This window comes from Ambystoma mexicanum, chromosome 2p (genome assembly GCF_040938575.1).
Source record: "Ambystoma mexicanum isolate Mex_15411 chromosome 2p, UKY_AmexF1_1, whole genome shotgun sequence".
NCBI classification, from domain to species: Eukaryota; Metazoa; Chordata; class Amphibia; order Caudata; family Ambystomatidae; genus Ambystoma; species Ambystoma mexicanum.
In genome coordinates this window covers 506,211,878-506,235,345 of record NC_090923.1, presented here as the reverse complement: position 1 = coordinate 506,235,345, position 23,468 = coordinate 506,211,878, and positions in this window count along the sequence as shown.

Below are 23,468 nucleotides of genomic sequence, written 5' to 3'. Positions count from 1 at the left end.
TGTTTGTTATGGTCCCTTTTTTAGACAATTGATAATAAAACAGTCATCCTTTGTCAACTTCCTGAGTCAGCTCTATTATTTAATGTCTGAGTAAGATTTGCATACCCATCCATCTCGAGGGTAAGAGCCATTGATCTGAGTAAAATTTAGAGTTTTGGTAATATCGTACAACCTTTGCCATTCGGCTGAAAGAACCGGACGCTCCCCGTAGATAGTGGTTAGAGTAAAACCAAAAAAGTGTTTTGCATGACCAGGTGTGAAGAGTCCCTTAATTTCAAATAGAATCCTCTCCCACATCTATGCGAAGCGGATCGATCGGAAGGTTGAAGAGGCGATAAAAAAGGCAGACGATCCTGAGAGTCAGAAGAGGAAACAATGACATCGGTGGGTAAAAAACTGAGTGATTAGTGAACAAAAAAGAGAGTAATGGAGGGAGGCGGGATAAAATACAACATGAGAGTAAGTGTATAATATATGTGGGGAATGAGATATTGACTCGAGTGTAGCCGAGCAATGATATAAATTGTGTGAGAGGCCACGATAAGAGAATATGCCCTGGCCTGCATTTTTATGACGTAACAGAAGATGTTTGAACCCATAGTCCCATAGCGGAATATTAGGAGACGATCCCGGTTAAAGACGGGACCAAAGGGGTAACTTAAACTCGAGTCGGAGTATTTTTAGAGGGCTAACAAGTATTAAGAAGAGAATTATAGGAAATCTATGAAACCGGTTGAGTCTGTCTGTTTGTTTTATGTGGTTTTATGAACGATGACATCATAAGTGGAAAATATTATTTGTTTGATTAGAACTGAACCTGATGGTTATTTTTAGTAAGATTAAAGTAAAAAATGGTGGTTAGAGGGATTGGAGGGTGCAACGATTGGTGCTCGCTCGTATTATGTTATTTTTCTGAAATGTGTTTTTAAAATCTGTGATTAAAAATAAAACGAAGTGCCATACAAAGCTAATAGGAGACGAGTTAAGAAAGGAGGATATTACTCCACTCGTGCATCTCTGTAAGCAGTTACTGAAACAGGCACCTAAGCTTAAACAGTATAGTGCGGAATGGGTTAAGGGAACCACAGATAAAATGTTTATGCCGTGGCCACAAGGAGGTTCATTATCGAAGGCAGTTCTGCAGCATATGACGACATATCTGCATGCAGAATACACAGGAAAGAAGCTAGAAAAGCGATTAGCTAGTTTAGAGCTTTGGAAGTTGTATCAACAAGAGGATGAAGAACCTCCTATAGATTGGATACTTAATACATGCAGAGAGGTGGTTGAGGAGCCTTCTGCTCCTCGTGCCCCAGCTGAAACAGGAGACGGGAGTAAGAAAGACGATGGGTTATACCCATTGAGGGAGCTTAAAACAGCAACAGGATATAATAACCCGGCATATGAGTCACCTGCGCAAAGCAGCGACGAAAGCACAGAGAAAAATACTGGGAAAGAAGTAATCTCTAAGGTCACAAGGGACAAAGAGAGTCGCGCTAATGAAAGGAGTGATCGAGCAAGTACATCTCTAGATATAGGAAGAGAGATAAAATGATGGAAAGGTGAAAGAGACAAGGCTGATGAGATCGCGCTTTTACAGAATGAATGGATGGGTGGTCAGATTTTAGTAAAACTCAATGGTAAGAGCATTGAGGATGTAAGACAATGGGAAGATCAAGACAAACAAGACAAAAAGATAAGGAAAGAGAGGAACGATTGAAAGATGAAGGAGTGAAAAGAAAGGATAGGCAGAGATGAGAGCAGTTGTACCAAAAAGAACAGTCGAGAAAACAAGAAAGAGCAGAAGAGCAAAGAAAACATGATAATAAACGGAGAGCAATTGATGAGCAGGAAAGGATAGAACATAAAAGAATAGAAGCAGAGGAACAGAAAATAAGGGATAAAAGAACATAAAGGTGAAAGGATGAGGAGATATGCAGGGCAAATGAAAGAAGGGATATGAAGAAAAAAGAGGAAGACAGAGTAAGAGAAGAAGCGAGGAAACAAAGAGAATTGGATGATGATATAGAACATAAAAGAAGGCAGAGAGCACACAATCTCGATCGCTTGGAGAAGGAGATAAGAGATCCTGAGCCAGAAGGAGCATGGGATGATATAGAGAATTTTTTTCCAGAGTACGAGCCATTACCAGGCCCGTCTAGAATAAATCTAGAAGACGATTTTGACTCGAGGATCATAGGGGAAGCGATTGATAAAGTATATCATGAAATGAAAGCCCAGAAAGAGTTAAAAGGGAAGTTAAAAAATTATTGACTCGAGGGTACTCAGTTGTATGACACAGATGGAGCCTCATGTAGTACGAGGCCCAAGGGGTTGTCTTTAGATAGACTGACTCTGAGCAGAAATGATGATGAGCGAAGTTGCACAAGTTAGACACAGGAAATGTCAGACGAAGACAGAGATATCTTCCATGGGGAAGAAAGAAGAGATGTATGTGGCCCTGAGGGATGTTATTCAATGGAGAAGGAAGTCAGATGGTCAGATTTAAATGCACCTGTAATCAGGGCGCCAGAATCAGTGGCACAGTCAGATCGACCCGAGGGGCAATTCCACAGTAAAAGAGGAGAATCTCTACCTTATGTGAGTAGACTAAGATCACTACCTGGTAGAAGGCAATGTAGTAATATCGTTCCTGCATTGGACAGACAAATGATGAGAGATTAGAATGAGATTGGGGCTTCGCAGTTTCCCTTTTTGGAAAAAGGAGGGGCCAGACCACAATATATAGCATGGTCCCAGATGGATAAGGATGACTTATGGTGTAAGATCCCGAGCTTAACTTCGGGCGCTGGGAAATGGATACATGAATCAGAGAAAATGACAGGAGGAAACACGTTAGCCATAGGGGACATGTAAGGTCTCCTCATCGCCATACTTGGTGAGAGAGTTGATGACGTGTGGACGTGGGCAGGGTACCCTGGTGTGACTATATTTAACACTGTTCATGATGGAGCACCATTGAATAACCGTAGGGTGGCGGTCGGGAAGGCACTCAGAGTACTATATCCCGACACGTCCGATGTGGGAGCGATAATGACAAAAAAGATGAAGAATGGAGATGATCCGTTGATTTACATTAAACATGTTCAGGAATCTTGGGCTTTGGAAACGCACAAGTCTTGAGCAACATCTATACCAGTATTTTATCATATATTATGCCAGGGCTACCAGAACCTGTACAGAAGCAGCTTAAGAAATGAGTGGGTATTGAATCCAAACCATGGTCAGAGATTCAGCTGACCATTCCGCACTATTGCAGGCTCTTGCAGGAGAAGAATCACAAAAAAGATGATGCCCGGAAAGGCAAAGAGGCAAAATTAGTGCAGAAAAAGCTGTCTAAATATGCCATTGAAGGAGTGATGTTGACGAGTGTAGATGGACCGAATCCACAGCAGAATGCAAGTATGCCACAGGTGAATAACCAGAGGCAGTTTGATCAAAGTAATAATGGATTTACTCTGCGTGGAAGGGGTGGATTTTGAGGAAGAGGTTTTCAGAATAAACAAGGAAATTGGCAGAATAATCAGGGAGGTTTCCAGAACAATCAAGGTGGGTTTCAAAATATGCAGAATAATGGTCAGAACATGCAGGATGGGCAGATTAGGAGGCCCCCCCTATGTTGGACATGCAGGATGATAGGGCATTTTGCTCGCATGTGTAGAAGTCAAGGGTTCATGCAAAATGACCAATTTTCAAGAGGGGGGTTTTTAAACCTGCCGGCATATTCGCAGCAGTATAATGATGGCTTTGCAATGCAACAACAGCAAGCGCCAAGAGTGTAGCAAGGCTTGCAGACACAGCAGGTGGCAGTTGCTCCACCCCAAGGGCAGTCGCAGCATGTGCCCAAGCAGATTCAGCAGAGTACAAGTACAGGGCAGTTAATGACACCTAGTGTACAGGAGGGCAGAGCGACCTCTGACGGGCCCATGGGATCAGAGCTCACCCTCAAGTACTTTAAGACGAGATAGCTGCACCGTAAGGTGGATGGGGTGCAGGATTCTCTTACTCCAGCACCAATCAATAAGGACAACTCAAATGGTTTGGCAAAGGGTAGTCCGTTTAATGACAAGTACAAAAACGGGGAAACAATAGGAGATCATCAGTGATGCGATCGCCCGTCTCGCTTCAACTTCCACAATCTTCATTCAAACAGCAATTCTTATAGGCAGAATTCATCATCATTGACGTGTAACACTCGAAAGTTTGTCATGCAAGTCTATTGGTTGGAAAAGGTAACTTAAGGATAGGTACTATATCTATATATAGTAATGGGGTGTGAGGATTGGATAACTCTTATCGGGTGGGCATCTACGCCCATCCCTCTACATCACTCGTGCTAGGCGTCACTAAAAGTACGACGTCTTATTGGTTCTACTAGCTATAGGACCCTATATTATTTGGTCCGTTGTGATTGGGTTGGTTACACCCCTAGGCATACATCTCCACTTTAATTAGCACGTTGCAGAATGGTTACCCAGATGTGGCATGCCCCAAGATTCACCCTGCCTCCCTTGCATCAATCGGTACTTTAGGGCTATGTGTCAATTAGTTGGCTGAGGATGGCATCGAAACTGTAGCTTCTTATTGGGAAAAGTTATGGCATCCTCTGGTTTTGGGTGACATCAGACGTTGGCACCTCTTTGCGATTGGCTGGTCACGTGTCAGTACACCGTGAAGGTGCTTCATTTTCCATCTATTTGAGGTATTTGATTCTCCCATCCGCCTCACCATCTGCCTGGACCTCCTTATCTCAACCTTCACGGGCAGGCTTCTATGCTCTTAAGTTTCGATTCTTCGGAGTTGCTGCTGTCCTCCCTTCCTTGGGTTGACCTCGAATTCCTAGGCATGAGCTGCTTCTTGCTAAGTTTCGATTGCGCTCTTTCGTCTGGCTTTGTGCTGGTATATGAATCCTGGCCTGTTTGACCCCTGGTTACGTTTCTTTACATTTTGACATCGTCTCTTCTTCTATGTCTGTGATATCTTTATCCATGGTGTTTCGTCTTAGTGTGTCATCTTTTGGTTGTTGTTCGTTCATCTGTATGTCTGTCCGGGCCCTCATGACGTCACCATTCGCCTTTGATTAAGGCCCTTTGGGTCTCTTCTGGGACAGTCTGAAAGTAGTCTTCATGTCGTGTCAGCTGTTGGTACGGTTGTCTCAATGGGTACCGTGCTGCCCATGGTTGTCTGGTTATTGGCACTTCAACAGGTATTTCTCTTCTGATGGGCACTGGGCAGAGCCCCAGTGTGGCTCTCAGTTGGTTTATTTGCTCCTCATACGCCACATATCCCTGTGAGTATATTCCTGGTATTTCAAAATGGGTGGCTGGGGTGCAGGTCATATCTAGGACCTCCTCTACACTAGGATAGGGAGTGTCACAGTTAGTGGAGGGAATCCATTTTCAGGTAACGGAATGAGTCTGTACCCACAATAGGACAGCTCACTGTGGGACTTGATGTGTTCAGTCGTATCCGTGACACCGAATCCTCATGAAGAACCAAGGGTAGACGTCACTATAGGGGGCAACATTTTCTCATTTTTAGTAGACACGGGTGCAACGCGCTTATGTATACCTGAGGGAAAGTTTTTAATGTCTGGCACCCCCATGAATACTCAAGGCTTTTCAGGAGCTACAGTCGAGTTCCTTTCACTGAAGAGTTACCAGTCTCTATAAGAGAATGTGACATGAAGGTGCCGCTGCTATACTCTAGGCAGATACCTGTCAATATATTGGGTCGAGATTTGATGACAAAGCTCAATATGAACATCTCGTTTACCGATGAAGGCATAGTGTGCTTAACTCCAGGGATGCATTATTTAAACTTGTGTGAAATTATTAGAGCATTTGCAGGACAAGTAGCCATGAGAGTATTACCTTTAGAGCCATAAGTATTTCATTATGGAGTGTGTATTCTACTGGCATGTCTGCCAGGCCTAGCAGGTAAGGCAATGAGAATTTCTGTTTAGACCAAAGATACCTATGTGTGAAGAAGAAGGGCAAGTATTTCCCTTGAAATTGCAAGCAGCCACAGTGCAAGGTGAAATTGCTTTGCTTGATGGGAATGATGACAAAGGCAGATAATGGTGTGAAGTGATTGTCATTGGAGAAGGTTACAGATTAACTGACGTCACCGATGAGGACATGTTTGGCGATCATCTATCTGATGACGAAGTATTATTTGAGATGAATATTACTTATTGGGTAAAAGCAATCAAACGAGAGGTACCTCAGAAAGTGATGTTGGAACAGCAACATCCCGAGTATTTTGAGGAACATATGGCAAAAGTGCCAGCTTCATTATGGACCACAGGCCCCTATGACATAGGCCTATTGAAGGTGTTTGGAGATAATCTGAAAACAGGAGCAATTTTACCTCGCGCACGACAGTAGCCCATGTCACGAGAGGCAGATGAAGGTATTTTCAAAACAATTTCTGCCATGATGGAGCAAGGTAATTTAGTGACATCAGAGTCACCGTGGAATACGGCAATTTATCCTGTGAAAAAAGGGTAGCAGGGTCTTGGAGACTAATTCAAGATTTAAGGTCGATAAACCGAATTGTAGAAGTCGAGTTCCCTCTAGTCCCTAACCCATCCACAATTCCATGTAATATACCTGTTGGAGCATGATATTTTACTGTGATTGATTTGAAAAATGCGTTTTTCTCAATTCTATAGCACAAAGACTTACAAGATCTGACGTCATTTACGTTCAGACATACACGACTGAAAAGTACTCGGATGCCCCAGGTGTATTGTGAGTCTCCATCTATTTTCCTGCAGATGGACTTCAGCAATATTGATTTGAAAAGAAGTGTTGTTCTTTAATACGTAGATGACATATTAGTTTGCAGCACTACAGAGGAAGAGTGCAGACGCGATTCTGTCCAGCTGATGATAATACTTGCTGACACAGGATATAAGGTTGACAAAAGAAAAGTTACAGTAATGTCAACAAGAAGTGTAGTATATTGGCCAATTGATTTCACATGAAGGAAAGAAGGTTACTCCTGAGAGGGCTGAGGCTGTTTTGAAAACCGCAAAACCATACACGATAAAACACATGCAGAGGTTTTTGAGATTATGCAATTACGTTAGAGCATGGGTTTTTGATTACGGTTCATATATAAGGCCTTTACTACAGGCTTTAAAGGGACAGGTAACAGGAAAAAATTGCGTTGACTGAGAAAATGGAGGAAGCATTTGAAGAGCTGAAAAAAGCAATTTGTACAGCTCCGGTTTTAGGGATTCTTAATTATACTGAGGAATTATTTTTATTCTCGCACAAATCCAGCGATCAAAATAGTTTGATGCAGAGTTGTGAATCCTGCCATGTTTGTATCCAAACCACTGACAGAGGATGAGCATGCGCACGACTGTTCAAACTATGAAGAGTTCTATGATGAAATCCCAAGAGTAGAAGAAAATGCCTTGCCAGGTGGAGAAATTGTTTTTATTGACGGTTCTTCGAGAATCGATCAAAATGAGGAACAGAGATATACGGGTGCCACTGTGGTAAAATACACATCCAATGGGAAGTTTCAGACATTGGCAAGTTCATGAATACTGTCTCACTATTCAGCACAAGCTGCATAGTTAGTGGTGCTGATTGTCGCGCTCGAGAATCATGCAGACCAGGAAGTAACAGTGTACAGCGACTCCGCCTATGTGACGTCAACATTGCACGCAGGGTTAGCACGTTGGAAAAGGAGGGGCTACCTCCGAGCGGATGGCACGCCAGTGCAGCACGCAGCCTTATTGGACAGGCTTATTAAGACACTACAACTCCCAGTGGCCATTGTGGTCGTTAAATGTGCAGCTCATACTAAAAGACAGATTTTATTTCACTCAAAAACCAAGCAGCAGACGATGAAGCGAAAATCGCTGCATGTTCAGAGAACATAATGTCCTTTGAAGTACTTGATGTAAAAGAAAAAATGGTTGTGTTGATGAATGTGGTTGAAAAATATAGTGATTTGTCAAAGGCGCAGATTATGGAGGTTCAGTGGGAAGCACCTCAAGATGAGAAAGATTTGTGGACACGAAGAGGGTGTTCTTTAAACCCCTATGAAGCATTGTGGTGACAGGACAGGACTGGTAAACCAGTGATGCCTATAGCCTTATTGAGGGTGGCGCTGGAACAGCTACACTACCCTGCGCACACAACTAGGGAACATCTTGCTGCAACGATTGCTGAAGATTGGTTTGTACCAAATCTGTTAGAGCATGTTGCCTTCTTAATGACGAATTGTATAATTTGTTAAAAATTCACGGCTGGGCATACAGTGTGCACAGTAAGTGGGGTTATTCCAAGACCCATTGGCCCCTTTCAGCATTTGCATATCGACTATGTCGATATGATTCAAGTATGTAATGGGTATAGATACATGATTGTTGTGGTATGTCCCTTTTCAAGGTGGATTGAGGCAGGTCCCTGTACGCATCCAGACTCCACCTGTACAGCTACATTTTTGGTGCGGGAAGTAGTTCCTAGATGGAGAGTATGTGAGGTAATAAGGTCAGACAATGGTCCACATTTTGTGAACCAAACATTTGAGCAGATCAGCTTGTTGCTTGGTATAAAACACAAGTTTCCCTCGGCTTATCATCCACAAGGAAATGGGATCTGTGAGAGGCTCAATGGCTTGCTCAAGGAAAGGATAGCCAGGTTTAAGCTTACTCTGAAGAAAGGGTGGTTGCATTGCCTACCACTGGCATTATATGCTTTGAGGAACCAACCGGGTTCTGACCACCATCTTACACCTCATGAAATTGTGACTGGCAGGAGGATGTGAATACCCCTAATGCCTCCACCCAGAGTTAGAACATAGAAGGGGATACTTCATCAGATCAACCTCAAGAATTTCATCTTTTCAAATTATTTGCCAGAGATGAGGTCCTAATTCAAAACCACACGAGAAAAAGTTGGGACGAACCCCGTTTCAAAGGCCCATTTATAGTAGAAGACGTCACGCCGCCTGCTGTCAAAGGGCAGGGTAGGCGTGCTTAGATTTTTATTGGAGACATCAACATTTGTGCTGGAGAAACCTCTCTGCCCTCTCCATCCCACCGAGAAGCAAGTACAAGCATCGGGGAAGAACCACAGCACGTGCAGACGAGATCTATGACGAGGAAGAAGGACGCAGAATCTGACAAATAAGAAAGATAAAAAGTGTTGGACTGAGGCTTGATCCGGGACACTCCTTTTTACTGTCTCTGAAAAGGTTAAGGGATGCAAATTTGAACACTCTGTGCAAATCTGTTGCAGGGTTAAGGGCAGATCTATATTCTTAAAGCCACAGTAACATGTTGACTTTGGACTGAGGTATGTTTAAGCCTCGATAAGAAGAGAGATATGCCAGACTCTGATCTGATAACTGGAAGAGAGTGCAGTATCCTGATTCGTTCCATACTGAGTTCTTGTTCGGATTTGCCCATGGTGTTATCCAATAACAACGTTTCAAGGATTTGAAGTTTTTCTCTATGTGCTGCGCTCATACCCAGCGATTGTGGGGAGAACTTCTAATATACGTACTTTTCTGCAATATCCTAAAAATGGCCGATTGTAAGGAGACTACTTGCAGCAATTATCGAGCAAGTGTTGCAGTTACCCGAGTATAGTGGGGATAGCACAAATGCCCCTGTCACCCGAGGCTGCACACAGGCTTGTTGGATTTTTTTTTTCTTTATTCTGATTGAAGAATACCCACATATTGTTGGCAGACACACGGATATGCTCACATTCCTAAGGGATCCCACTAACACTGAAAATCTGACTGTGATCTTGGAGGGAATAATTATCCAAGTAAGCCTATATTCTGAGAAAACCCACAGGACGGTGGTGTGAAACTTTCCTTCGAGGGACAGATTGAGAAGGTTGCTGGCAAAGACAGACATTTTGATTTATGCTGAAAGAAGTTCATCATGTCATCTGGCTTAAAGCTAATTCAAGGAGTGGACTGGGAGCTGGTGTATGTCGTTGAATTGATCTAGACATATTTAGAGCAGCTTTCTTCTTGCTGGAGACATTTGCATATATTTATATTTCGCATGGATAAAAACTGGTTCCAGAAAAATAAAGATCGAGAGTTCATTTCTGTTATTCAGCAAGCAGACCAGTGGATCAAGGATAAAGGTGCCAAGGCAGGACAGCAACTTCCAGGAAGAGTGTGTAATGCTGATGTATTAAAAAATTACTTTTTCCTTCCTCCTGCAATAAAGATGGGCAGCACTAGTAGCAACTCTGTGATCCCGAATGTAGAAAGACCTTCACACTGTCCACGGAATAGATGTTGTACATACACATACCTTTGCCTTATTTATGGTTGGATTTTGTTTATAATCATACTGCTCTCACTCACAGTCCGCATATCCTACTACATGGAGCTAAGACCTCCAGTCAATCTTCCTGAGCAAAAGGAAGTAGCAATTCTGGCAGCTACTGAGCACCCAAGTCCCCATGTAGTTATTCCTGTTCCAAAGAAAGATGACCAATTAGCTGAGATAAGTACTATTAGCAATCATTCACATCCAAGAAAGGTTGTAGAAGTTTTGTTTGGACACAAGAAACAGGCCTGGCAAAATAGGCAAGATAAGAGGTTGCCGGACAATGTGCCTGTACAAGTAATGCACGCAAATACACCTGATCCTGTGGTGAAGAACCCAAAGGTAACTCCTAGAAGACAGACATACATGGAGTTTATGCAAGACATTTTTATGCCTAAATGGGCAGCTGAGCAAAAGAAACTCTCTGAAATTTTTCGTACCAGGGGAACATTAACAGATGTACCTTGTGCACTGACAGATGTCCCTATGATTTATCCAGAAAGAAGGAGTTATGCTGGTACACTTCATGACATTATTCTGGAAGGTCACATGAGCAAAATGAGGACTAAAAGGAATACTCAGGAAGATGATTTCAAGCTAAATGATTACTTGGACAGTACAGCACATTTGGGAGATAACATTTGTTACCAGCATATGAAAGAAGTAGGAAGAAGGACCTCGAATGAGGAATGCTTTGTGTGTGCACTCCTGTCATACAGTATGGGAAAGTCTAAAATCTTCATAGCTATCAAAATAGATGTCCAAACAGCTCATTGTCTTTCACACATAGCACTTTGCAAAACCAGAGGCCAGTTCATGGGTCGAGGTGCCTACCTCAAATGGGCAACTGAAAGGACAGATCTAGATGAAGATGACTATGTGCAAGGTACCAAGACAAGAAACAGAGCCCCGACTAAGAATCATGTGATCACATATGAGAAGCCTGGACTAAAAGGAGCTGGAATCAGATGGGAAGTGAATAAGACATTGGAGGTTGCAGGAAAATCTGCAGAGGATGCTCGAAGATGGAAGAATAGAGGTCAGATGCAGATGTGGGATCTGTGTTATCACCTGATGGATGGGAAGGAGTGGTCATCTACAGAGTCTGGGTGATCATTGGATGCTATAAAACAGTCATTGACATTGTGCAGAATGGCTGTAAGCCATTATGGCCAAGACTTGCTAAATTACTGACTTGGGTTAAAGACAGAGGAGGACCTCTGCAGATTGTACCATTGGAAAGGTCAAAGCTGTGCTTCAGAAATAATGGCACAAGAAAAGTTGGAGAAAATAAAAATGTTGATGTTCCGGGAATGGTGCATTGTACAGCAGTGATCATGGATCATTATTGGGCTTGTGCAGCCAGAGCCTATATCAGATTGCCTGAAGATTGGGGAGGAATATGCACACTGGTGAATATTCACGTTCCAGCTTTAGTGATTCAAAAAGGTGATTTACATATTGACAATTTCCCAAAAGCAGATGCTCACCTGAGGAAGAAGAGACCTGTGGAGTTGATAAAGAGGATGAAGAGAGAGAACTACTTCTCAGCTAAGTCAATAGAAGCTTTTGATGCCATACCATACGAGCACAGGCTGTTTATCCAGACCTCATCTGTGTTCACGTTGATCTTCATGCCGGCTGTTCAGGTTGGAGCAAACACCAAGTGGCTACAAATCACCAGATGGGAATTTCTGCAGACAATTACCACTACAATAAAAGGATTCAATGCAATCAGAGAAGAGATGAGAGCTATACGATTGATGACTCTTCTGAACAGATATGTCCTGGATATGATTACAGCAATCGATGGAGGTGGTTGTGCAAAAATCAGAGAATCATGTTGCACATTTATACCTTCTCATGATGACAAGAATGGAACATTGACAGAGGCCATAGACATGCTGACATAATTCCATGGCCAGATGATAGAGGAAGTAGAAGACATTGCTGATGACAGATGGTTTGGATCACTCTTCTCTTTGGTCCCACAATGGATGGCAGACATTTTCATGTTCCTTGGAGCCCTGATAGTGATGATATGGCTTGGATTTTGTGTGATCAAGATAATAATCTCACAGTGCAAGAAGACAGCAAAGAAAGCTATAGGGATGAAGATCATGATCAATTTTGAATCAGGATGGAAGCCCAAAGACCTGACAGATGAAGAGATCAGAGACTTTGTGAAAGCCAGTATCCATGCATCTGAGGGGACAAAGTTCCTGTATCCAAAGAATCATAAGAAATATGTGGGAAGGTGGATCTACTGCAGTCCAAGTGGACAGTGCCAGTTTATGACATGGAACAAGGATGAGCATGTGAAAACAGCAGGATGCCTGAAAGGAGTCATAAAGATATGGGTCACAAAGAAGTTGGTTTTCAGGGAAAGCTGCCTGGATGTGAAGGATGATGTGGGAGTGGTCGATGAATCGCCCAGAGAGGGGAGTGTAGAGAAGGAGCCAAGTACCGCCACCTCAATCAACCCACCCCTTTTACCTGTATGCTGGAAACCAGAGTATGTGACGTATACAGAAGAGCTGAATCGACAAAGAACAGAATATGGACTCAGTCCAGTGCCAGTGAAAGGGCCAGTACCTATGAGAATCTGGGAGCCAAGGTATCCATTGAGAACACCTTATCTGCATACAAAAATATATGATGGCCATCTGAATGAGATCCCTGAAGAAGCAGAACCAATAAACGGCAAGGATGAATGGTAGTATTACTAGCCATTGCTAAGTTATATGGATCTGAAGATGAAGTACATAAAAAGATGCAGTGATCAGAGAATGCTGATATTCTATAATGCATCAAGAAAGCAATAAGGATAAGTGACATCTTGGTCTCAAGGTGAAGAAACCTATGCCACAGAAACAGATGAAGATATTATATCATTTTACACGTGTACAGATGCAGAAGAAACGCAAGCAGCAAAGTAATCGTGAAGCTAGATCTAAGCTTATTGTAAAATAGATTGCAGCAAGCATGTTCCCTCAGAGCCAATCACCAATGCTTATAAGTTTTGTAAACGTCATTGATGACACATTTTGCTTATAAAAGTTCTATTTTTTCTTAAATGCTTTGAGTTTGAAGATTGAGTGTTTGCGTTGATGTTTGTTATGCTTTCTGTTTTAGACCCTTGATAATAAAACAGTCTTCCTTTGTCAACTTCCTGAGTCGGCTCTATTATTTGATGTATGAGTAAGATCTGCATCCCCATCCATCTCGAGGGTAATTGCTGCTCATCAAAGGGGCTGTACTATCCAGTTCACGGCTATGTGTGGACATGAAGAGACCAAATGAGGCCATCAAAAGGCAGCAACTTTTGGCCCCCTGCAATATGCACATAGTTCATCTCCTAATCGGGGCTAAGGTATTTTAGAAGTTGGACCTCAATATGGGGTAACATCAGCTGGTCCTGAGCCCAGAGAGCAGGTACATTGCCATGTTTTGTAACCCATTTGGGTCTATATAGGTACAAGAGGTTGAGCTTTGGTGTCTCCTTTGCAGCTGTGATTGTTGAAACTGCTAATACCAGATATGTCAGGCCGAAATACACAATGTCATAACACATATTCTGAACTGTATAAACTACAGCGATTATATTTTGCTCTTTTGCACAATGACGGAGGAACACGATGACACTTTAGCCTGAGTGTGCATGGCACTAGAAGCAGCCAACCTGACATTGAACTGCAACAAATGTAAATTCAGAAAAGGCACCCATTGCTTCTTTGGGCATAATTTTCCAGAAAATGGGATGACACCCAACCCAGAAAAAGTGCATGTGCTCAATGAGACATCGCCACCTACAAATGTCTCGGAGCTCCAGTCTTTCTTTGGCCTGGCTGGTTATTGTGCCTGTTATATCAAAAGACTTTGCCACAATCAGCGAGCCGCTGAGAGCGTTGACCAAACAACACACATCCTTTCCATTGGTCGTCTGAATGTCAAGCAGCATTCACATCCATTTGTGGCAGGGTAGCGAAGGCAGAGAACATGGCCTACTTCAACACGGACCAGGAAACGGAATTGACAGTTGATTCTAGCCCGATGGGTCTGGGGGCCATCCCTGCTCAGAAAGGCCTGGATGGTAGAGGAGTTGTTGACAGTGTTGAAAGTGGCTGAAAGGTCTAAAAGGTCCACAAGAGAGTTTGGAGTGGTGAGCATTAAAAGGAAAGTTGTAGACATGCATGAGTGCAGTCTCTGTGAATTGTTTACTATGGAAGCCAGATGAAGTCAATCTCTGGGCCATTATCCTCACGGTACTGAGTGATCTGGTACCACCCACTCCAGGACTTTTTAATATTGGGGAATGTGAGAAACCTGAGGGTATTCTCCAGAGTAGACCTTAAGAATCCCTTATTCAGATGGACTACAGAGGGAGGATCACCTGGGTAGGGGAGTCCGGGGTTATGCTCGGGGAACGTCCCAGGCGAGACGCAGTATTATACTGAAGAAGAAGGAGAGTGGCGTCAAAATCCTTGAGACCTTTGTAGGCTGTACTACACCTTCCCCTCTTCCTCTCATTAAATCCCTCTTATCCAAAAGACACGACCCCTCCATATCCAAGTCCCATAGGAGCCCATAACCCACTGCCCTCAAAAACCACAACTCCTGTTTCCCTATGTCTTACCCAAATACTCCTAGTCATTCTTTTCCACGTCCCTCTAGTCATTATTTTTCAAACTCTCAATCGGCATTAACATTACTGTTCCCACAATCCCCCCGGTTGCTTTCACGACAATAATCCCAGTCCATCACGTCTATTTCATAAACCCTACCAAACTCATCCTGTTAAGTTTACCAACTCTCCCAGTACGAGGGTTGTAATTCCTTAAAACACCCTTTCCCCTTCTGTACCTGTAGGCTATTCAAAACCGCTAACACCCCCCACTAACACCACAGACAATGGCTTAACATCCGAGCCATTCTACTGACATGTTCCAATGTAAGGGTCAGGGAATTGATGAGAATCACACACACCTGACAGCCCTTTTCCTTCCCCACAGGGATAAAAGGAGGAGCATGAAAGCACACTGCGAGCGAGGCAGACCGCACAACGAGACAGCTATCCAGGCACGGCAGTTAAAGAGGAGGATAAAGGCAGTGAATATAGAGAGGCTGTCAAGGAGAGACACATCCTTGCCCTTTCAGACCCAGACCCTCAAAACCTCTGCAGAAGGAATTTTAAGACCGCGGACAATAGCTCAAGTGTTGCAGCAGATGTCAACGGTACACAGAGCGTGCCTATGCTGATTGGCAGGACCGAGGGAGACGCCTGCTAATGTGGTACCGGCCTTCACTCCAGATATTCTGAAAAGCCAATCAGTTCATTACAGCAGGTGAGTCGAGGGGAGATCCGATAAAGATCGAACTGTGTTGAATGAAAGCCATAAAGTAGCAACTTCAGGGAAGTTAAAAAACTGTAAAGAATAAAGGGGAGACCAGCTGCAGAGGGATCCGGCACCACGTGGGTGCTTACTTGAAACACTCTGGTCAAACCTGCGTTTGTTGAAGGCCGCAAAGGAACATTCAAAGTGGTCATACAGGGGCTTTGCAAAATCCTCTGTATAGTCGAAAGTCATTTACCGACAGGTGATTGAGAAAGGCCCAATTGATAAAGTTGGCAACAGTGAACCCGGCAGAGGGATGCTGACAAAAAGGGGCAAAGCCTGAAGTCCCTATGAACAGTGTGTTGACAGAAGTGAACCCGACCGAGGGATGTCCACAGTGAACTGTTTTGCAAAAGGTGGCCAAAGTGACCCCGGCAGAGGGAGGCCGACAAAAAGGGTTGAAGCCTGAAGTCCCTATGAACAGTGTGTTGACAGAAGTGAACCCGACCGAGGGATGTCCACAATGAACTGTTTAGCAAATGTTGGGAAGAGTCAACCCAGCAGAGAGAGGCCGACAGAAAGGGGCGAAGCCTGAAGAAAAGACATTAAGATTTGTGAACCAAGGAAAAGCCATATTGAACCCGAAAACAGGAGGCTGAAAATTGAGCAGGGTCTGCACCCTGAAGAGGGGCACCCAGGGGTGAGCCATTATCACCCTAACTACTGTATAAAAGGAACTTTTTTGTTTGTTATTTTACGACCATCAAAGGCAAGAGACTTTTTGCAGGAAAAGAGACTTGGCCATTGAGGTTCTTGAAGGTTGAGAGTGGATCTGTCGTCTCGTACTGGGGAAGCCCGATAAGTATGCTATGCTCAGACGTGCCACCTTATCCCATGCTCAAAAAGTGGGGAAGGGAGACCCCGACTACTGCATCCTGACACATTACTTGTGAACATTTCTTTCTTTCTTATGAATCCTATCCCACACTGTTTTTGTAATTAGCGTAAGGATTGGCAATAGGTTTTTCTTAGTATAGGCCCTTTTACTTGACACAATGCCACTAGGACTGCTTTATATTAACTTGCTGGTCCAAGCTTGCTCCCGTCTTAGATTTAGGGTTATATTAGGTGTTTATCTCACCCACTTTTGCACTTTAAAAAACACCCTTGAACTGTGATCACTTGTATCTGTCTTTACTATTGCCACCATGAGTTCCTTACAGGAAGGAGAGAAACTGTACGATAGTGTTAAAATGGATTTCTGAACTCTGACCTGGTGGGCAGAGGTTCAGAAGGCCAGCCTAGTTTCTTGGAACAGGATAACCTTCTGTACAAGCCAGACCAATCAAGGTAGCTTGGCGGCGGCCAAGACTAGGTCTCAGGAGGGGTGAGGGTGACTGAAAGACCTCAATGAGCACACAGAGTAAAGGACACTTACAAATCACTCCCAGTCGGGTGTATATATCAAAAACACAAATACATTTATTCCAAGGCCTTTGCAATTCAACACAGAGTAAGAAAATCACAGCAATACTATTAAACCAAGGGGGAGTGGCTAACTAGCCATGGTGTAGGACGTGCCTTGCTGAGCAGCTCCTGTGGATCAATGTCGGATCCACAGCTCCTGTGGATCCGACATTGATCCGAAATATCCGAAATATCACGCTGAAAAATTACCCACATAACTCAAAAATGAAAGCAAAGGCGTCGGAAAAGGTGCCCCGCAACAACTGGAATAAGCAAGTGAATCGAGTAAAGTATTACGAAGAAAAATAACTTTTATGAATACGGCCACATAGAAACAAAGATGGCGGACAACAAAGGGTCTGAAGCCGCGACAGCAGAGGTAATTGAGCCATGCTGTGGAGATTAAAGAAGAGAACCGGCATTCAACGCTTGCGCAGCGCTTTGTCTTTGCATCCGCTCCCTCCTAACATTATGAGCAGCATTTGCTCATAGAAAACAGCGCCCTGTTATATCGAGGCCAATTATGGGACTCGGAGCGGTGGAGCGAACTGTACAGCAGATACAGTAGCTGCGTCCAGTGAACTTTGGCTACAACAGCGGTGGAGCTCCAGACACGAACGGAACATCCTGAGCGGCCGCATATGTAGCAACATGTGCAAAGCTGATGGAAAGGATACATTGCTACTTTAAACAAACAACGGTGAACGAGCTGCGCTGTGCGAGAGGGAGCCAGCGCGGCTTGCATGATACATTCCTGCTCGTAATTGTATGCGGAAGCCGAGATAAGACACTGAACATAACGTCTCCCTGACATTGCATCGAAAGGAATAAGTACCCCACACAAACGAAATGCCATATTGGTGCCCAAAGGATATGGACACCATTTATTTACTACAGTGAGGGAGAAAGGGCTTTCCTACTCCGCTGGGGACATATGCCATGAGAATCTAGTAATGCCACCCCAAAGAGAAAATGGGCACAAGGCACCACGTATCATATGAGCCCGAGGAGTAATGGCAGTGGGGAAAGAGGTACATCTAATGGCCCCAAGGTACAAATGAGCAGGCCATTGATTGCCATTGATTGCCACGGCTGTGGAAACATTGCATGCAGGGCCGAGCCAGACCAAGGATGGTACAAGGATGGTACCTGCAGGACCTTTGTGAACACTGACATGGGCGGACAGGGTACAGAATGTGCAGACTACGGATGGCTCTGCCAAGAGTCAGATGAGGTCCATAGGAAGAAGTTACAATGGTTGAGGACGTGGGAAGACACAACCCACTTGAAACACAACTCAGCGCATATTAACACATACTGCAGCCCTCTGAGGATAATGCTTCCAGGCCCCAACTGTCCCTGTGGCGTCACAGAAGAATGGGGAAGCAAAATTGGCATGTTACGAAAGAGCTGGAACTAGACACACAGGCAGGATTGATGATGTCTATAAGCGGAGCTAAGTCCAAGAGTAAACAACCCACGATGGACGTCTTTGCCAAGACGCAACAGACTCCTACCGCACCAGCACAAAGTGCAGCAGCTGCATCCGTAGAAGGTACCCCGACAAAAGAAAACCACCTGATCCTAGCAGCTATAACAGAGTTGAAAACCTCATGGGGGACAGCAATGGCGGACCTACGAACTGCTTTGGAGACCAAAATAGATTCAGTAATTGCAAAGATCTTGAACTATAAAGATAGAGAGAAGATCTTGGAGTACTTTCGTAAAGGTGGAACGACAGAAAGAGCATCTGCGACCGTCACGGCGTATCCTGATTACACCATGCTAGTGCAGAGACAGCGTTACAGCTATGTGGCGGTCAAGAGAAGACTGCGCACGGCTGGAATCAAATACATGCTTTTGTATCCTGCGAAGCTCAAAGTCCTGCACAAAAGTAGAGCGTTCTTTTTTGATCCCCAGAGGAAGCAGCGGCATGGCTGGACTTGCAGGGCTGTCCGGAGCAAGAGGAGGAGCAGGACCACGAGGAGCACAATAAGTGATGGGGATATTTCATGCATAATGAAACGATAAATGGAGGGGGGAGTCCCAGAAGAGACTGTGGCACAGATAACAGGGGAAGGGCACAGACAGATAACGTTGAAATTGCATTATGATACTCTTGGACTCGTTGAACTTGTTGGACTGGAATATAGAGTATAAAACACACAAGTAAACTGGGTAGCATTAAACATGGTGAATTGGAAGTAAACAGGAGCAGCAGGATGAAGGCACCCTACCCCCAGGAAGTAGTAGTAAGACAGCCACTAGGGTGACTTTAGCCTGCTGAGCTGCGAGTACAGGCTATTGCCAGAAAGGGCTAGATGCGGGGGTGCCTGAGATCCACGGATGGAGCTGGGCAACAGTTGTGGAGGATTTTGTGGGGCCGAGAAAGGGAGGTGGGAGCAGTGGCGGCTGGTGAGTTTGAAAGCTGGTGGGGCGTATATTTTCCAAGGTGAATTCAGTAGCGAGCGTGCGCGCAGTGTGCAAACCCACCCCCCCGCCCCCCGAGGGGAGTGCGGGGGGTTGAAAAATGGACTACAAAATGTGCAATTTACTGTCCAAAAAACCCACCGAAATATGAAAAAAGCATTCTTTTACATATTAATGGTGGTACACTATTCTTACGTGTGAACCAGGTGACCTTACCACACTGGGCCTGATTTACAAAGCCTTTTTAAATGGGGTTTTCCCATTCAAAAACGCACCTGTACATCAGGCCAACTACGTTTTGTTGTGTGTCTTCACGTCTCGAAATTACTTTTACGAAATTCAAATACGGCCTGAAAATGCTTTTGCATTCTTGGACTTGCAGTTCATTCCGGTCAGGAAATAAAAGTCAAATGGAAAATAAAGCTCAATTTTACTTAACATATATATTTATTTTTAGGCCTCTCATATGTGGGGCTTAGCCGCTGGCATTCTGCGAGGAGGTGCTTTATAGTTTCATTATTAAACCTTACCTGACAGATTCTACAAAATCGTACTTTTGGGGTAGCTCCAATTTTTCCCACAGGTTTCCCGTACAGGGAGTTAGTTCCAGCTATGACATGATGATGCATATGAGCTTGTGCAAATCACGTGTGAGCTTCGCGCCTTGTGTATAGGCGTGTTACAAATGCCATATCATATCATAATCTCATTGTGACTCAGCTGACAAAATTAGAAGTTCCTAGAGGTGATAGCGTTTACACCCTAGGCTGTTTAAAAAAACAAAAGCCAAACTCATGATATTGGACCATACAGGACATAAACATTCATATATTGCACAACACAATGTTTTCTCTTTGATTAATCAGGGCAACCTTTTGTAATGAAACTTGCCATATTGTGATGTTCCATATGAAATCGTGTAACAAGTGCTTCACACACTGAGCTAACTTCTGAACCATAACAGGGCTCATGTATCGACAGGCATTTCAACTTATTTTGCCTTCATGTGATCGATATATCTGTACTACAGAGTGAGCTCTAAAATGTGCGTGTGTATACATTGTTATCCTATGGAATGTGAGTTATATGTCCCTGCCCACCCCTCGTCCCCCAAGCTCATGTGTGTAGGGCACATGTGTGTCAGCTGCCCACCTGTCCAGATCTCCCTACACATGCCACCCCGCTACCCAAGTTCTGCACACATGGACAACAGGCCGCCTTGTTAGCCCTCCTCCCCCCGCCCCCTCGCCCATCACTGCATTTCAACCGCAAAACCATTTTTGCAATGAACGGAATTTAATAAATGCTCGTAGCCTCCCTTCACCCACGACCCTCTATGACCCATGACCTGCTTCCTTTAACACTTTCCCTTGCAGCTGCAGTGCAGAGCTGTCCTCTCTCAACATGTACAGCCGCACTTGGTCTCAGCAAATGTACACACGTGTACACCCCCCACGCCCCAGAGGCAACCATGACCAATAGGATGTGGCTGAAGCAGGCTAGCAGAGCAAAGATGCATGTTTCTGCCCACTAAGTAGCAGTTCCCGTAGAATACAGGCATCGTAACAGGGCCTGAGTAGCTTCAGAACCTCACAACCAAAAAGTGGCTTACTAGCAGGCAGCCTTCACCACCATAACTCTGCTTGCCCCCTAATGTCCCTTACTTAGCCATCCATCTATTGCATTTCCACGTGTGAATTTATGTAATCTGAAAGAACATTCAGCTTTGGGATTTCAGTACTTGCAGCACAGACCCCAGGGGTGAAAATGACGGGAACTTGAGCAATCACCAGCAAGTGAGAGTCAGGTAGGCAGGCGGCTGTAAAAAAAAACGGATACGGGGTAGTCTCCAGGAGACCAAGCCCAAAACAGCATCAGAGCACAGGAAGCCACGGGAAAGCACTCAACCCGGCCCAACTCCACCACACGACAGGCTCTGCCACTAAACAGCATCCTCATTCCTCAATGCACACAGATACGTCCTTATTTCCCGTGTTCCGGTTAAAACACGGCATAATGCACTGATGCACGTCACTCGCCCATACGAGGCCCAGATGCAACCCCCACACCCACCTCCTCTTCTCTCTTGCTGTGTGTTTCTCCCCATAGCACTGCTTCCCTGATTGTAGCGGCTCTGGGTACTTTCCTCCTTTCTCGTGAAATACATTTCTTTGGTGGTTACAGTAATGACATTTTCCCAGAATGTGGGACTACAGGCCCCAGAGGGGAAACTGGGGGGGTCCCCCATACACCAACTCCAGGGATCCTACCTTTGCCAGCAGCCGCTTCCTCAGTCCCATCCTTCCAAGGTCGATGCACCGAGTACCTTTTAAGTGACAGTCCGGTAATAACTGCTACAATTACGACACGCTCTGTAAAAACATGAGATACGAATATTACAAACCTAGAAGAACCTAGAGAAGGAGAGGGATGGCTAGAGGGAGGGATGTACGATGCAAGGGTGAATGAGTGAAAGATGGGGGAGGGAGGGATAGCTAAAGGAAGGGACAGAAGGAGGAATTGATGCGAGGGAAGGATGGGGGAAGGGCTGGATGGAGGAAAGGATGGAGGGAGAGATGGATGGAAGGAAAAATGCAGAAAGGGGGAACGGAGGGTGTACAGGAGAGAACGATGGAGGAAGGATGAATGGGACAAGGTGAGGAATGGAGAGAGGGACAGAGGGGTGGTTAAAGGGATGGAGAGATGGAGGGAGGAAAGGTGGGAAAATGGAGGTAAGTATAGAGAGAGGACGAGATAGAGGGAGGGGAATGGAGGCTGGAATAGAAGGATGGATGGATCAAGGTAGGGATAGGGAGAAGGGTAGAGGTTTGGAGGGAGAAGAAATGCCGAGATTAACAGAGATGGGTGAAAGGAGGAAAGGAGGAATGTGACAGGGAAGAAATGTAGGGAGTGAAGGCGCGATACACGCAGGAAGGAAAGGATGGATGGAGTGATGGAGGGAGAGATAGAGGAATGAAGAGATGGGTGGAGGAAGAGATTGAAGATCAATAGTGGAAGGGACACAGGGTGAAAGGGTTGGAGGGAAAGAGAACATGCAGGACAGAAAGGATGAACAGAAGGATGGGGGAGGTGGAGGGGGGGAGATATGGGGATTGAGGGATAGATGAGCGAGAGTGGCTGGGGGAGGAAGAGTGGTTGCAGGGAGGGTTGCAGAGATGGGCATCTGGATGGATGGGTGGGGATGGACGGGTATGGGAGGAATGGATGGAGGGATGCATGGAGAGGCAGATGGAGGCTTGAGGGTTTGGTGGACGGATGAATGGATAGATGAATTTGAAGGAGGTGGATGAATGGATTAGGACTACTATACGTGTCTGTTAATGATGCATGCACACACATATATGGGCTGCATCTACAAACCAACACACATAAGACAGAAACACCATTCACACATACATTTGCAGATGATTAAAGAGCACACAGACATGAATACCACCACCACACTATAGAGCCTCATGAAACATACTATGCTAGTAAGACAAGGAACACGTGCTTCATGACAGTTACATGAGAGTGCTGACGACGTAGGAGAGTCTCACACACACACACCATCAGAGCACTGGGGGGTTGTGACTCTTGCAGAATGCACATTAGGTAAAAACACCATCAACAAATGGATTTGTGGTTGACACGTGTAATGCACGTAAGGAAGAAGTTGCACACATATGGCAGAATAAAGCAAATGCACACTCACCAGCAGCCGCGGTCCGCGACCACTCCCGCATCTGCTAATTGTGCGGTTTTATATTTTCGGCATTTTAAATGCCGAAAATATAAAACGGCACAATTAGCAGATGTGGGAGTGGTCGCGGGCCGCGGCTGAGTAGGAGCAGCAGCAGCGCACGCCTGCCTGCCTGTCCTGGGCCTTG